At 39.3% G+C, this 12726-nt stretch overlaps 1 pseudogene; it reads left to right on the top strand.

The window, feature by feature from the left end:
• The first annotated feature begins 11527 nt into the window (after positions 1 to 11527).
• On the top strand, positions 11528 to 12203 carry LOC130684167 (translationally-controlled tumor protein-like; annotated as a pseudogene).
• Positions 12204 to 12726: the final 523 nt, after the last annotated feature.

Raw genomic sequence — 12726 nt, 5'->3', positions numbered from 1 at the left:
AACAGCAACTCCACAAGATAGCTGGAAAGCAAAAATTGAGAAGCCCTTTCCCCTGGCATCTCACAAAGAGACTAACCCCCTAGGTGTTATTCTTCTGGTAGGAAGAGCTCTTGAGGACTCCTAATAATAAGAATGGTTAAGTAGCTCTGCCAAAACAGGGCTTTGGTCTTCAGAACAAGAACATCAATGTGCTTGAAGTCTTGCTTACTAGGTTCTGAGCCTTTGTTGACTCCTGTCTTGGCACTGCTCTTGAGTGACTGTAAAATCCCATGTGGCAGCAGAGAGCTCCAGGCACAGAGACAACTCTCCCCAGGTGCATTATGATTCACATCTTAACTGACTCCCACTCACTAGGTAAAAACTATAATCAAAAGCCGACTCAATTAGCTATAAAGTCCTGATGGTGTCTCCTGATTCTGGGGTTACCCCCTGTAGTTTCATATCAAAAGAAGTTCTGAATTTATCCCGAAGCACTAATTTTCCACACACGATTTCAGATTGTAAATATCACTTAATTGTGCCATTACTTTTCCCATTCCTTCCCTTTTCTTTTTAACAATGGAATGCTTTTCAAAAGAAAGATTACTAGTAACTCTGAGATACAAAACAAGTAAGAGCAAATGCACATGCCTCCACAGTTTAATTCCAATTTGGACAAAATGTGTCATTGCTTAAAGAACCTTAGAAAAGAGGAAGAACTCTGAAATCTCTGTTCTCTTCATTGTATGTATGTCGATAAGGGATAGCTTATGACTTGAATTCTATTTTCTACACTTTGTTTTGCACAGTTCTTAAATTATGGAGCAAATGATAAGAAAGACACAAGAGAATTTCACTTTTGGTCATAGTAGATATGTTGTCAAAAGATACAACAGTCCAAGTCCCAGGTCTGCCATTTACACATGTGGCTTTGGTGATTCACTTGACAACCTGGACCAGGCTCTGTTTATGGATCATCCTAGAGGGTGCACTTGTTCAGCTTTCTGGCTGGAAAGGCCTTGGCCACAGTCTATGCTGTCCCAAATTTTGGGAGTCACACTGCTCTGTTGCCTTGCTTTTTGCTGCTGCTGTGCACTAGAGAGGCTAGTTCACCACATCTATGCCCTAGGAGAAAGGCGGGACTCCAAAGGTGGTGATGGAATATAAGGAGAGAAACCTTTGAAATGGGGTTGAAGAGTAGCAGAACATACTGCCCCCAGATGTGCTCCTTTGGCACAAGGATTATTTTGAGAGACAGTAGATAAAGGAGCAGCTCCAAAAGCATAGTAAAAGTTACCTGTTCATTAAGGAAATTTACATTTTAATGAAAATCTCCATTTCTAAGGGTATCTCTCTGTACCAGGAAGAGTAGGGTGGCTCTAAATCACAAGAGAATCTTATCAGTGGAGAATGTGTTCACTTAAATATGCATAACATACCTTACTCTTGTTTACTGTGCCTTTCCTGGTAAAACCCATAGCTGGCCTTCCCCACACCTTTTTTCTTTTGTCATTCACTGAGGATGGTATTTAAGCCTGAGTTCTAAGCCACCTGTGAGAGTTACTCACTTTTCCCTGGCTATCTCCCATATGTACATGCAGTATACACATCAATAAACTTCTTGTTTTTCTTTTCCTGTTAGTATGTCTTTTGTTACAAGATTACTAGCTAGGAACTTAGAAAGCAGGGTAAGTTGTTTTTACCTCCTATGGTAGGAGGTGGTTTAGTGACAGACTGTGGATAATAAGAGGTTGCCTGGGAGAGATGCTCTGGAGCATCCATACAATTTTAAAGAATAATAAAGAAAAGAGGATTTTTAAAGTACTGCATTGCTTATATTTTGGATCTCTATTAGTTTACTTCAAGAGACACAGTTTGGAATTACATTTTAATTACTTAGAGTCTTAGAAAGATATTTCTTTAAATGAGATAGTATCCAAGATTGGATACGATCAAGAATTTATTTCTTATATAGATGAATGAGTGACCATGTGTGGGATTACTTTGTAAACTGTCATTTGAGTCCATACGTTTGTTATAAATAGCATTGTAGTCACACTGCTCCACTTAGCCGAAGTCCTCTACATCCATTTTGACTTTTGGTCTTGCCCCACTTCTTGATATTTTTTCATCCTAGACAAAAGGGAAGAGATAAAGGGAGAAAGAAAGATAGTAAATGTCGATCAAAATAGAAGAGCAAAGTTATGCTGTTTGAAAAGAATATGTAGTGGTAGAACTCCTTCCCTCATCTCCCTTATTTTTAGGTAGCAGTTTCTATTTCTCTCTCAGATCCACTCCCTCATCACAGAATAGTAATACATTTCTTCAAAGTTATTTGCATTTGTAAAGTAAATACAAATCAAAAAAAGAAAAAGCAATGGAACTTTCCCTGGAACAAAAAGGGAAAGAGGCTTTCCCACTTTTCTAGAGTGTTTATGTTTGAAAACTTTTTTTTTGCCTTCTTTCTTTGTTCCTTTGCTATATATGCAAATCGTTCAAAAGCTAAAAAGCCTTTTGCTAGCTTTATAATCCAGGAATGTTTTATCAAAGACCTGGGAACCATGTCTTTGAAATGTAAATAGCAAGGACGATAGGACCCCATCTCCCCCTGTTCATGGGAGTAACAGGACTTAGAAGCTGACTCCAAATTGTAAATACCTACCTGTCATAGAGATATGAGAACTTTTATAATTCCTTTCGAGAAAGTCAATTAGTGAACACAAATGGCCACTTCAATTTGTATGTGAATTTAAGAAGAGGTACATATACCAGGTGGTGCTGTTAAGTCCTCCTAACCTAATCTTGAAGATTAGATACTGTTTATGTTGGGAAGGGCAGTCTCACGTGCATGGCCTTCTGACTCATACTTGGCCATGTAGGAATTAAGAATGGGCCTTAGGCCTGGGACACTTCCTTACCCAGAGATGAAGAGTCCTCATAGCCTCTGCTGGGTTTAGCACCTTGTGTGGGAATATCTTTCCCTGTTTTAGATTCTGTGTATGTTCTTTTTTTCTTTTTAAATGTGCATCATATGGCACCTGGCCAATCCTACTGCTATAGATAGTTCCTGACTTACAGTGGTTTGATTTAATGATTTTTTGACTTGAAAAAGTACAAAAGTGGTATGTACTGAGTGGAAACTGTGTTTTGGAATTTGAATATTCCCCTTTTCCTGGGTCAATGTTATGTAGTCTACTCCTCTCTCATGATGCTGCACAGTGGCAGCAAGCCACAGCATCCAGTCAGCACGTGGTCACGAGGGTAAACCACCAATACACTTACCACCGTGCTGTTTTTCACTTTCAGTACAGTCTTCAATATGTTACATGAGATAGTTAACATTTTATTACAAAACAGGCTCTCTGGTAGATGACTTTGCCCAACTGTAGGCTAAGGTAAGTGTTCAAAGTACCTTTAAGTTAGTCTAGGCTAAGCTATGATATTCAGTAGGTTAGGTGTATTAGATGCATTTTTGACTTACAAAAATTATTAATTTATGATGAGTTTATTGGGACATACCCCATAATATGTTGAAGAAGGTCTGTGTACCTGCCCTGCAGGGAGGGGTTGGCATTCTTTGTTCTTTAGCACAGGAGAATGATACCTGCTACTGAAGCTGATCTTGCTCTGTCTCTTTTGTCTGTGAGTAAAGCATTCCATCCAGTGCTTGGCTGTGTTAAAGGACAAAATTCAGCTGAGTCAGTATTAAGATCTTTTTGGATTAGTCAGCTGTTTATGAACTGAACAGCATCAGATCTAGCAGGTAGAAGGTTTAAAAATGCTGTACTTGGTGAGAGATTTTTATGGACCAAAGTGAACAGGAATAGAGAAGTTATACTGGGCATTTGCTGATTGGTTAAAGCAGGGTTACTTTCTTCAAGTGGATCAAAGGTAATTCTTGGTACTGGTCAGGTAACTTGGGCTGAGTGGGCAAAGCACTGATTCGTTGGCCTAGGCCTTCATTTTCTGGAAGAGCCAAGCATAGAAACTTAATTAAGTTTTGGTTTGCTGGTGTGGACCTTAGCATGTGTGACTTCATCTTGGGCGTGCTCTGGATATTTATTGGCTGTGTTCTGTTTTCCTTGTGTATATCAAAATGCAGTAGGCAAAAGTGTTTGCATGTCTGCTCTTTGTAATAGTAACAGATGTCAGTTACTTGGCTGTTTAGCCTGAGAACATGTGTATAAGACATATTTGACTATATGGAAAAGTAAGATTTCTCTCTGTTTTTGCCAATATTCGAGCAGGTTGCCTGTGATGTGCATTGCATGCTTGTTTAATGCTCATCCAATAATAAAACTGTTTTCTTTCTCTTCTACTTTTGTGGAGAGGTTTCTCTGGATTGGCAACAGATTTTATTTGTAATTTGTTTTTCCAAACATTTTATTTTGTGTCTGGCCATTCTCACTTCATTGCTTGCTTACCTACACATGAGCACACAGGCTCCTAACATTGAGCAAACACTGAACAAAGAGGAGGCAGTAGGTCTGAAAAGTAATTTTCTATGACAAGAGTAAGAGAAAGAGCAGGGGAAATAAATAAAGTGATGCTAGCCAAAACTGTGTTAATGTTCCTAATCTCATTTAAAATGTAAAATAAATTCTCTCTTTAGGTTATTGGTATATATATATATATATACACAATCTTAATATTTGTTTCAGGTATATAACACAATGGTTTAAAAGTTACCCATGTTATTAAATCCTTGCCCCTACTAGTACAGTTGCTGTCTGTCAACATAGGAAGATGTTATAGAATAATTGGCTATATTGTCCATGTTGTACTACTTTATAGGGTTTTTTCTAAACCCACAATTATCTAGTTGCATTTAAGCAGCAAGACATAGAACAAAAACAAGAAAGCAAACAAAAATTCCACTACATAGTGGCTTCCTAACCATGTTTTGAGCTCAGTGAGCCTACAGTTTGGACTGCAGAGGGATTATATTCTGCCCTTTCCTGGAGGCCAGCACCTTCCAGGCCCTCAGAGCTTTTCCCTGAATCTGGTGGGAAAGAAGAGGTTCTGTGAAGGTGGCTGAGTCCTTTAGTGCTCAGAATATTCACGTGCTCCTCCACATTCCAGGAGGCCATTGTGTGACTCATTCTCACCAAGGGAATGGGAGTGGAAGTGATTTAATAAAGGAGTATGTGTGCTGCCTTCTTTTGCTCTTTCTCTCCTGTCCAGATGGCTAGATTAGAAAGATTTCAAGATGCAGAGTAGCAAGAAGGGAGCGACCTGGCAAATAATCACTTGGAATAAAATTACTTGAAAGAACCACCCGACCAACATTAGGTTAGGAACCAGCAGTAAAACTTTGTGTTATACCACTGATATTTGTGGTTTAGTGGTTACTTCAATGTAGTAGAGCCTATTCAGATTAATTCAGGCAGGGATTTCTGACATTTCACAAAAGCAAAGAGTAGTAAGGAGCAGGCTTTTCAAAGAAGCAAATGCCAAAAAAGCAAGCTGAGAAATACTTGACTATAATAGTGAGTTTAAACTGGTCCTTTTTCTTGGCAGGAAATGAAAAATGAGCTGAGGAGGGACAATAGGTTCTAGAAGGGAAGCTGTTCCTTGACATGTGTGCAGCCAGGCATCCAGCTCCAGCCCAGATGAGTGGGCTCAAGGCTGCTCTTCCTCCCCAAGAGACCCAAGCAGTCTCTGCAAATGCCCGTGAAGTCGTGGTGGTGTAGGAATCTATTCTTCAATGTAGGGCCCACATCAAGGCAAGATATTTTGTGGGGAGAGATGACTGCAGTGGGATTTACAGAAAATCCACTCCTTTTTCTGCCTTGGGTGATGGAGCTGTGCCCTTCTAAAGGGATACAGATTCTGTCAGGAAAAAAGTACCATGTTATTAACAAATATACTAGTAGTAATTACAATTATTATAATCACCATTACTATAATTAGAGCCGGTTGATAGTCTCCTGAGACTAAGTACTGCTTCTCCATCATTAACATGCATGAAAATCACCTGGGGATCTAGTTAAAGTGCAGATTCTGATTCAGTATATTTGGATTGGGACCCAAATGGATGCCAATAATGTTGAGTCCCTGGGCTGCATAAGGAGTGGCAAAGATAAAAAAGATGAGAACTCACCGTTTTTCTTTCCCAACAGAAAAGAATAGTGTCAATCTCATTAGTTCCTACAACTAGTAAGAATCTATGATCTCGGCTCATCTTAGATTCTCTGGCAAGGAAATTTGCGGTGAGCATTACTGCTTCACTGAGACCACATGAACGGGATGTGCAGGCTAATTTGTACTACAATCCTGCATGGCAACCAAAGAATATGTGGACATGTCAGGCCTGCTTTAGAGTCCAAATCAGAAATCACTTGTGATTAATGGTAGAATAATTAAGCTTCTATTATAAATTGTGGAAGCTTAAGTTTGCAAGCCAGCTTTTATCTGTAATCCTGGAGAGCCCTTGCAGAAGAAATCTGCTCTTCAAAGCTGTGGGACAGCAGTTATAAGGGGCTATTACAAGCTGTGTACACTAGAAAGCAGCAAGCTGGTGATACTTTCTGAATGTCTGGAAATTAGGTCAGTATTTTCAGATGTAATTCCACAGAGCCTGCTACACCAGAAGGCCTGACTGCCAGCTAAGATCTAGTGCTTGATGCTCACTAGCTACTGAGAAATAGCTAGTAATGAAGTCGAAGGTGAATGCAGTACAGTGAAACAGACGCAGATTTAAAAATTGAGTGGCTAATGCTGTCCTTATGCTGATGGATATTATTCATTTGCCTTTTAGTGGCTGTGATAGTCAAATCAAATTTTCTTTTTGAATTACTTATGACTTTATAATTCAAAGCAAGGTTGTCTTGCCAATGGAGTCAGTGAGACTGAGGAACAACAATGGAATGTTCCTGGGGCAAAAGGGTTTATTGCACAGCTTTGTTCTCCAAGTGATAGGCTGAGCACTAGAATTACATCTTCAACAGTCTGCAGGTCTGTAATTCTCCGTCGCCTCTGCCTCCACCCAGAGCACTGGGCAGAGCTCTTCAGATAGGGACTCAGTCAATAACAGCTCATCGTGTATGGGTGTGGAAGCATTAGCCTGGCAGTAGGCCAGTTGCATCATCGAGTAGTTTAGGTTCAGGTGAGGATAGGAACTTCAATTTTCCCCACAAGGGTAAAGATCAATTAATTTCCTTTTTGCTGTTTCATACTTCACTCATGCTTACAATATACATATTTGCCAAAGAGATAAGTAAATATTGATCTTATTTTAAAGACAGGGGCATTGTCCTAATGTCACATATTTTTATGGTATTTACAAGGATCAAAATTTAAGAGTAAGAGGCTTCCAGCATTGTGCAAAGAATGTAGCATGCTGCTTTTCAGGAAAGAATAAATAGCTTAGGAAAGGAGTAGCAGAGAAGACTAGTCAGTCATGAAAACTGCAGATACATAGCTCTTCAGTAGAGTTTTAAAAAAATCACTTTATGACCTGAAAATGTTTGCATTTACCCTTTTATTCAGTTCTCAGTTGTGCATATGTCTGCTGTGGAAGCTATGAATGGGATGAGGCCAGAGTACTTGTGATACATAGAATTTTAAAGTGGCCCTCAAGATTCCTGTTCTCTGGTGTAAATGCCCTGTTTAATACCCATCCCTCTACCCCATGAGTATAAGCAGGTCCTTTGAATAGGATGGGGTTTCACTACCATAATGAGTTTACCCAATATGGCAAAAGTGAAAGGATTTTACAGGTGTAAATAAGGTCCCAACTCAGTTGATTTTGAGTTAATCAGAAGGGAGATCATCCTGGGTGGGCCTGACTTAATTAGGAGAAAGCCTTAGAAGAGTAGACTGGTCCCCTTGTGGAGAGAGATGCTGTCCCACTGGCAATAAAGAAATACACAACCATGCTGTAAAGTGCCTGTGGGGAGTGACACCCTCTAGGAGATGGGGTTCTGAGTCCTACAGCTAAAAGGACCTGAATTGTACCAATAAACTGATAACACAATGCAGTTCCACTCCACTAAAGGATTTATATCTGAAACAAAGTGATACAGATACAGACTGGTTGACAACAAAGAAACTGGACATAAATTTGCCCTTCTAGTATTGCGGATGACTCCCTGACATAGAATTAATACCTTCTGTACAAGGGAAACTTCTGTATTCATTGACAGATATCCAACAAGAGTACCTTGGAGACTAAACACAAGAGTGCTGGGGGTGGGAGACACAAAAATATTCTTCCAGGTGGTGTGGGCTTGCCCTGGGAGTGAACATGTAAAGTAAAATTGCTGCTTAGACTATGAATCTTGAGCCAAGTATTAATTGAAAAAAGAATTCCTGGTGTTAAAAATAGAGACAATATGCTGGGATGTAGGTGTGTATAAAAGTGGTCCCAAATCACTGATGACTACTGTCTACCAGCAGAATCAAATCCTCCCTGGAGGAAAATTTCCCTAATGCATATAAAAACAAAAGATCACTAAACAACAAAGAAGGTAATGTGTCATGTATGGTAATCTGTAGAAAGTAACAGAATTTAAGACCTACAAATGTTGGAAAATTTTGAATGAAGTTTCTAGATCAACTAATATTATTATATCAGTATCAATTTCTGCATTTTAATAATTACACTATGGTTATAGAAGATGTTAATATTTGGAGAATCTTGATGGAGGGTAAACAGAATTTTTTATGCTATTTTTACAACTTTTTATGACTGAAATTTTTACAAAATTAAAGTTAAGAACATTAAAAAATATGAAAACCAAAATGTCATGCTATGGATGCAAATCATCAGAGACATTGTATTTTTACATCAGTCTGCAAATTAAACCCTTACAGTTCTGTGAGGGAGTGAATTAGAAGCATTCTGCAAGCTATGTGTTACCCCACAGCTTTAGGCAACATTATATCAAAGCATCATTGACTAATAATTCAGCAATAAGATTCAAATATTAATTCCTCCTTATACCATTTAAAAATTCTTTCTCTAAGTCTTTTCTCTGATTTTTAAATTATTTAAAACTCTTCATAGATAAGAATAAACTCTTCTGATTGTCCAAAAATTTTTAAAATATTATAAAATTGAAAGCACATTTCATTACGCTGAAAGGGCTTCACTACACCACATTGATAGGTCACAGAAATGTTTACTGACCTTTTAGATAATGAGACAACACTGTGGTAGGCAGATGAGATAGTTTTCTGATGAAACCAAATGACTTCTCAATATAGGATGGTCTCCTCAGCAGCATTCCTGATTAAGAGAGTTTTCAAAGATTAATAACACATTTAGAAAGAAAGGTAGGTGGTATGTGTAGTGTACATACAAAAGGAGGTAAGAATTTTCATTCTCTTAAGAATGACATCTTCAGGCTTCTACATAGACTGTACTTCTCAAACCCTGTTTGGTTTGGTTTGGTTTTGGTGGAGCCCAGGGGGTGGGTGGTGCTGGGGAAATGTCCCAAACTATAGATGAAGCATATCTAACATAGAGACTCAGATTTCTCACAGTATGGTTGGGTATCTGGTGTTGCTATAATAGCAGCTGGTAGGCAACACCTACCATCTGGCACAATTAATTTACAGTTAAGCTTCTGAGTTGATGTCCATAATTCAGAACAAGTGAGAGGCTGCACACACTGAGACCCTCAAATGGGTAAAGTATTAGAGGAAACGTGACTTGGGTTGTGTTCTCTAATAGGGAAAAGAACTACCATATCTATGTGTCCATTCAGGTTGGGATGTCCTCCCCGGGAACATGATGCACGTCTTTCCTTTGGTTATATGAGTGTGTTGATTGCTTTTGTGGAAGACACACCCTAAAAGTGTCCCTCTATAATCTCCTCCACTTGAGTATGGGTGGATCCTGTGACTTGCTTCAACCATTAGAACATGGCAAAAGCAATGGGATGTCACCCTGGATTGGGTTACATTATGTAAGACTTCCTCTTAGCAGACTGGGTAGAGACTCCTCTGGCTGGCTTTGAATAAGTAAGCTGCCATGCTCCGAGGGTTTGTGGAAAGGGCTGAGACCGGCTACTGGCCAACAGTCACCAGTAAGACAGGGACCTCAGTCCTATAGCTGCAAAGAGACGAATTCAGCTAACCACCTGAGAAGGCTGGAAGTGGATGTTTTCAATAGACCTCCGGATGAGAATACAGCCACAGCTAAGGGGTTCAGGAAGTGAGACCCTGCAACAGAACTCAGCCTACATTACCCAGACTCCCGACCGAAGGAAACCATGAGATACTAAATGTGTGCTGTTGTTGAGTCATTAAGTTTGTGGTAGTTTTTTACATATCAACAGAAAATGAACCTATCCCCTGTCCAGATCCTTATATTACCATGAAATACTTGACCTTACTTTTAATTGACAGTCAGTGATTTGTCATTCACAAGAGGCGTAGAGTAGTTCCTGGTTGTTGTTGTTATTTTTTTCTTCTTCTTTTTGGTTTTGTTTTGTTTTATTGTTGCTGACAGGGTTGGTAGATGTTACATTGTAAATTTAAACTTAATCCATTATACATAAACAATGGTACATTCCCCAGCACTAAAAATCATATATTTAAGGAATGATTGGTGACATGTGAAAATGCCTGTGCCTATAAGTAGTGCTGCTAATCAAATACCCGAGAGGTTTCCCGAATGTCTCGAACTCCTCCCAGGGACTATTCTGTGCCAGTTACACACCAACAGGAATGATATGCTCATTTCCAGATTGAGGCAGTGACGGCCTTTGTATGACACCAGTTCTTTCTTTCCCTGTGAGGAGAGCTGCTGTGGCCACATGTGCCAGATGCCACAGATAAAGATGGTGAAGCTCCTTCAGCCTCTGTCCTGCAGACATTTTTGAAGAGGAGCCCCAGCTCAGCTAGCATGATGGAGAAATAAACACTTGTTGTCAGAAATCACTGGGATTTGGGGGCTGTTTGCACACCAGAATCTAGTCTATCATTCATTTAAATGCTACTATATTAAGCTTCACACACAGTATAAAACATTGTTTTAACCAGCAAAGAACTGGAATAAAGAAAAAGAGGATGCTATGTATAATAAAAGACTAATAGTTGTCATTTCTGAATGGTGAGCTGGATGGTGAGAAGATTACAAGCAATTGCTAATTTGTCATATGACTCAGTTTTACTAAATGTCTTTGGCAAACACACTACACATGTATCTTTAAAAAAAGGTTATTTTTTACGTGGTATTACCAATGAGATACTTTAATGTTTGTTTACTTAAAGTTTTCTTCTTATATCCAAATGTCCCTAAGTACTAAATTGTACCAACCACTAAAATAACATGCCACCTTATACCATAATATAAAAGAACAATTTGATATTACTATGTCAAACTATCTGTCTATTTTTGAGGCACTCAGAAATAAAAATAAAGACTTAGGTTTCATTGGAAGGGAATAATGGGCAAAGAGTAGGGTGTGGTAATTCTGTCTTATGGGAGCAAAATTGTAAGCCAATGCTTTTTTTTTTGTCTTGTGCATGACTCAGAAATACCAAATGCTAATGAAACCTAAAAAAATAATATAGCAACTAATTACATGTCTAATTTTCTGACAATTTTCAAAATTCTGAAGTCTTCAGATTTCACAACAGATGGGTAAAGTCTGAAAAGCATTTTTTAAAGTATTTAAAATTGGCTTTTCCACCTGCTTCCCCCTCCCACCGAGCATGGCTCAGGCTGCAGGGCGCTTGCTCTGAGCTCCAGGCTCCTACTAAGCAAGCGCCGGAGTCATTTCCCTCCAGCTGCGATCGTATCATCTACCGGGGCCTCATAAGCTATGAGAAGATGTTCTTCGACATCTCCACAATTAGGGAGATCACGGAAGGGCTGCACCTAGACAGAGGGTAACACTGATGACTCGCTCATTGGTGGAAATGCCTCCCCTGAAGAGGCGACAGGTCCCGGAAGCACAGTAATCCCTGGGTGATACTGTCATGAAACGTCGCTTGCGAGAAAGCAGCTTCACAGAAGAAGCCTACAAGAAGCACATCAAAAGTTACATGAAATCAGTCAAAGGTGGACTTGAAGAACAGAGACCAGAAAGAGTAAAACCTTTTATGACAGGGGTTTTAAGACACATCCTTGCTAATTTCAAAACTACCAGTTTTTTATTGGTGAAAACACGAATCCAGATGGCATGGCTGCTCTGCTGAACTGCCGTGAGGATGGTGTGTCCCTGTGAATGATTGTCTTTAAGGATGGTTTAGAAATAGAAAAGCGTTAACAAATTCGACTGCTTGGATGTGTCACCTGCGGTGGTAGCTGGCTGCTGCTTTCCATCCACACTGCACCAGAGCTTAGACAAATGGGACTGATGTCCTCTTGAGCTCTTCGTTTATTTTGACCTTGATTTATTTGGAGAAAAGGCATTGTTTTAAAGAAAAAAACATGTCATGTATTTTGTCTAAAAATAAAATACATTTAAACTCATTTGAGAGAATGCCTCTTAGTTTAATACATATTTAAACCCATCCTGTGTAGTGTTTCTGGAGAGGCTGGGGCCTGGTTGCAGACCACTACTAGGAAGCGTGAGACCGTCTTCAGATAACTTCTACAGTGAAAACCACTCCTGGGACTGAAATGTCAAAACCAAGAACCAAAAGTCTTAATTGTGAGTGAAGCAAAGAGAAAGACCATGCTCACAGTGCCAGCATCTGACGTGGGTTCCTTGCACATTTATACATGCCTTATACATGACCTACAGATGGAAATAGTTAACTCTGGAAGAGATTACCAAAAGAACGAAG

The sequence above is a fragment of the Manis pentadactyla genome, chromosome 6, assembly GCF_030020395.1.
Source record: "Manis pentadactyla isolate mManPen7 chromosome 6, mManPen7.hap1, whole genome shotgun sequence".
NCBI lineage: Eukaryota > Metazoa > Chordata > Mammalia > Pholidota > Manidae > Manis > Manis pentadactyla.
The sequence above is the reverse complement of the archived record's forward strand: the minus strand, read 5'-3'. Positions and strand labels throughout refer to the sequence as shown.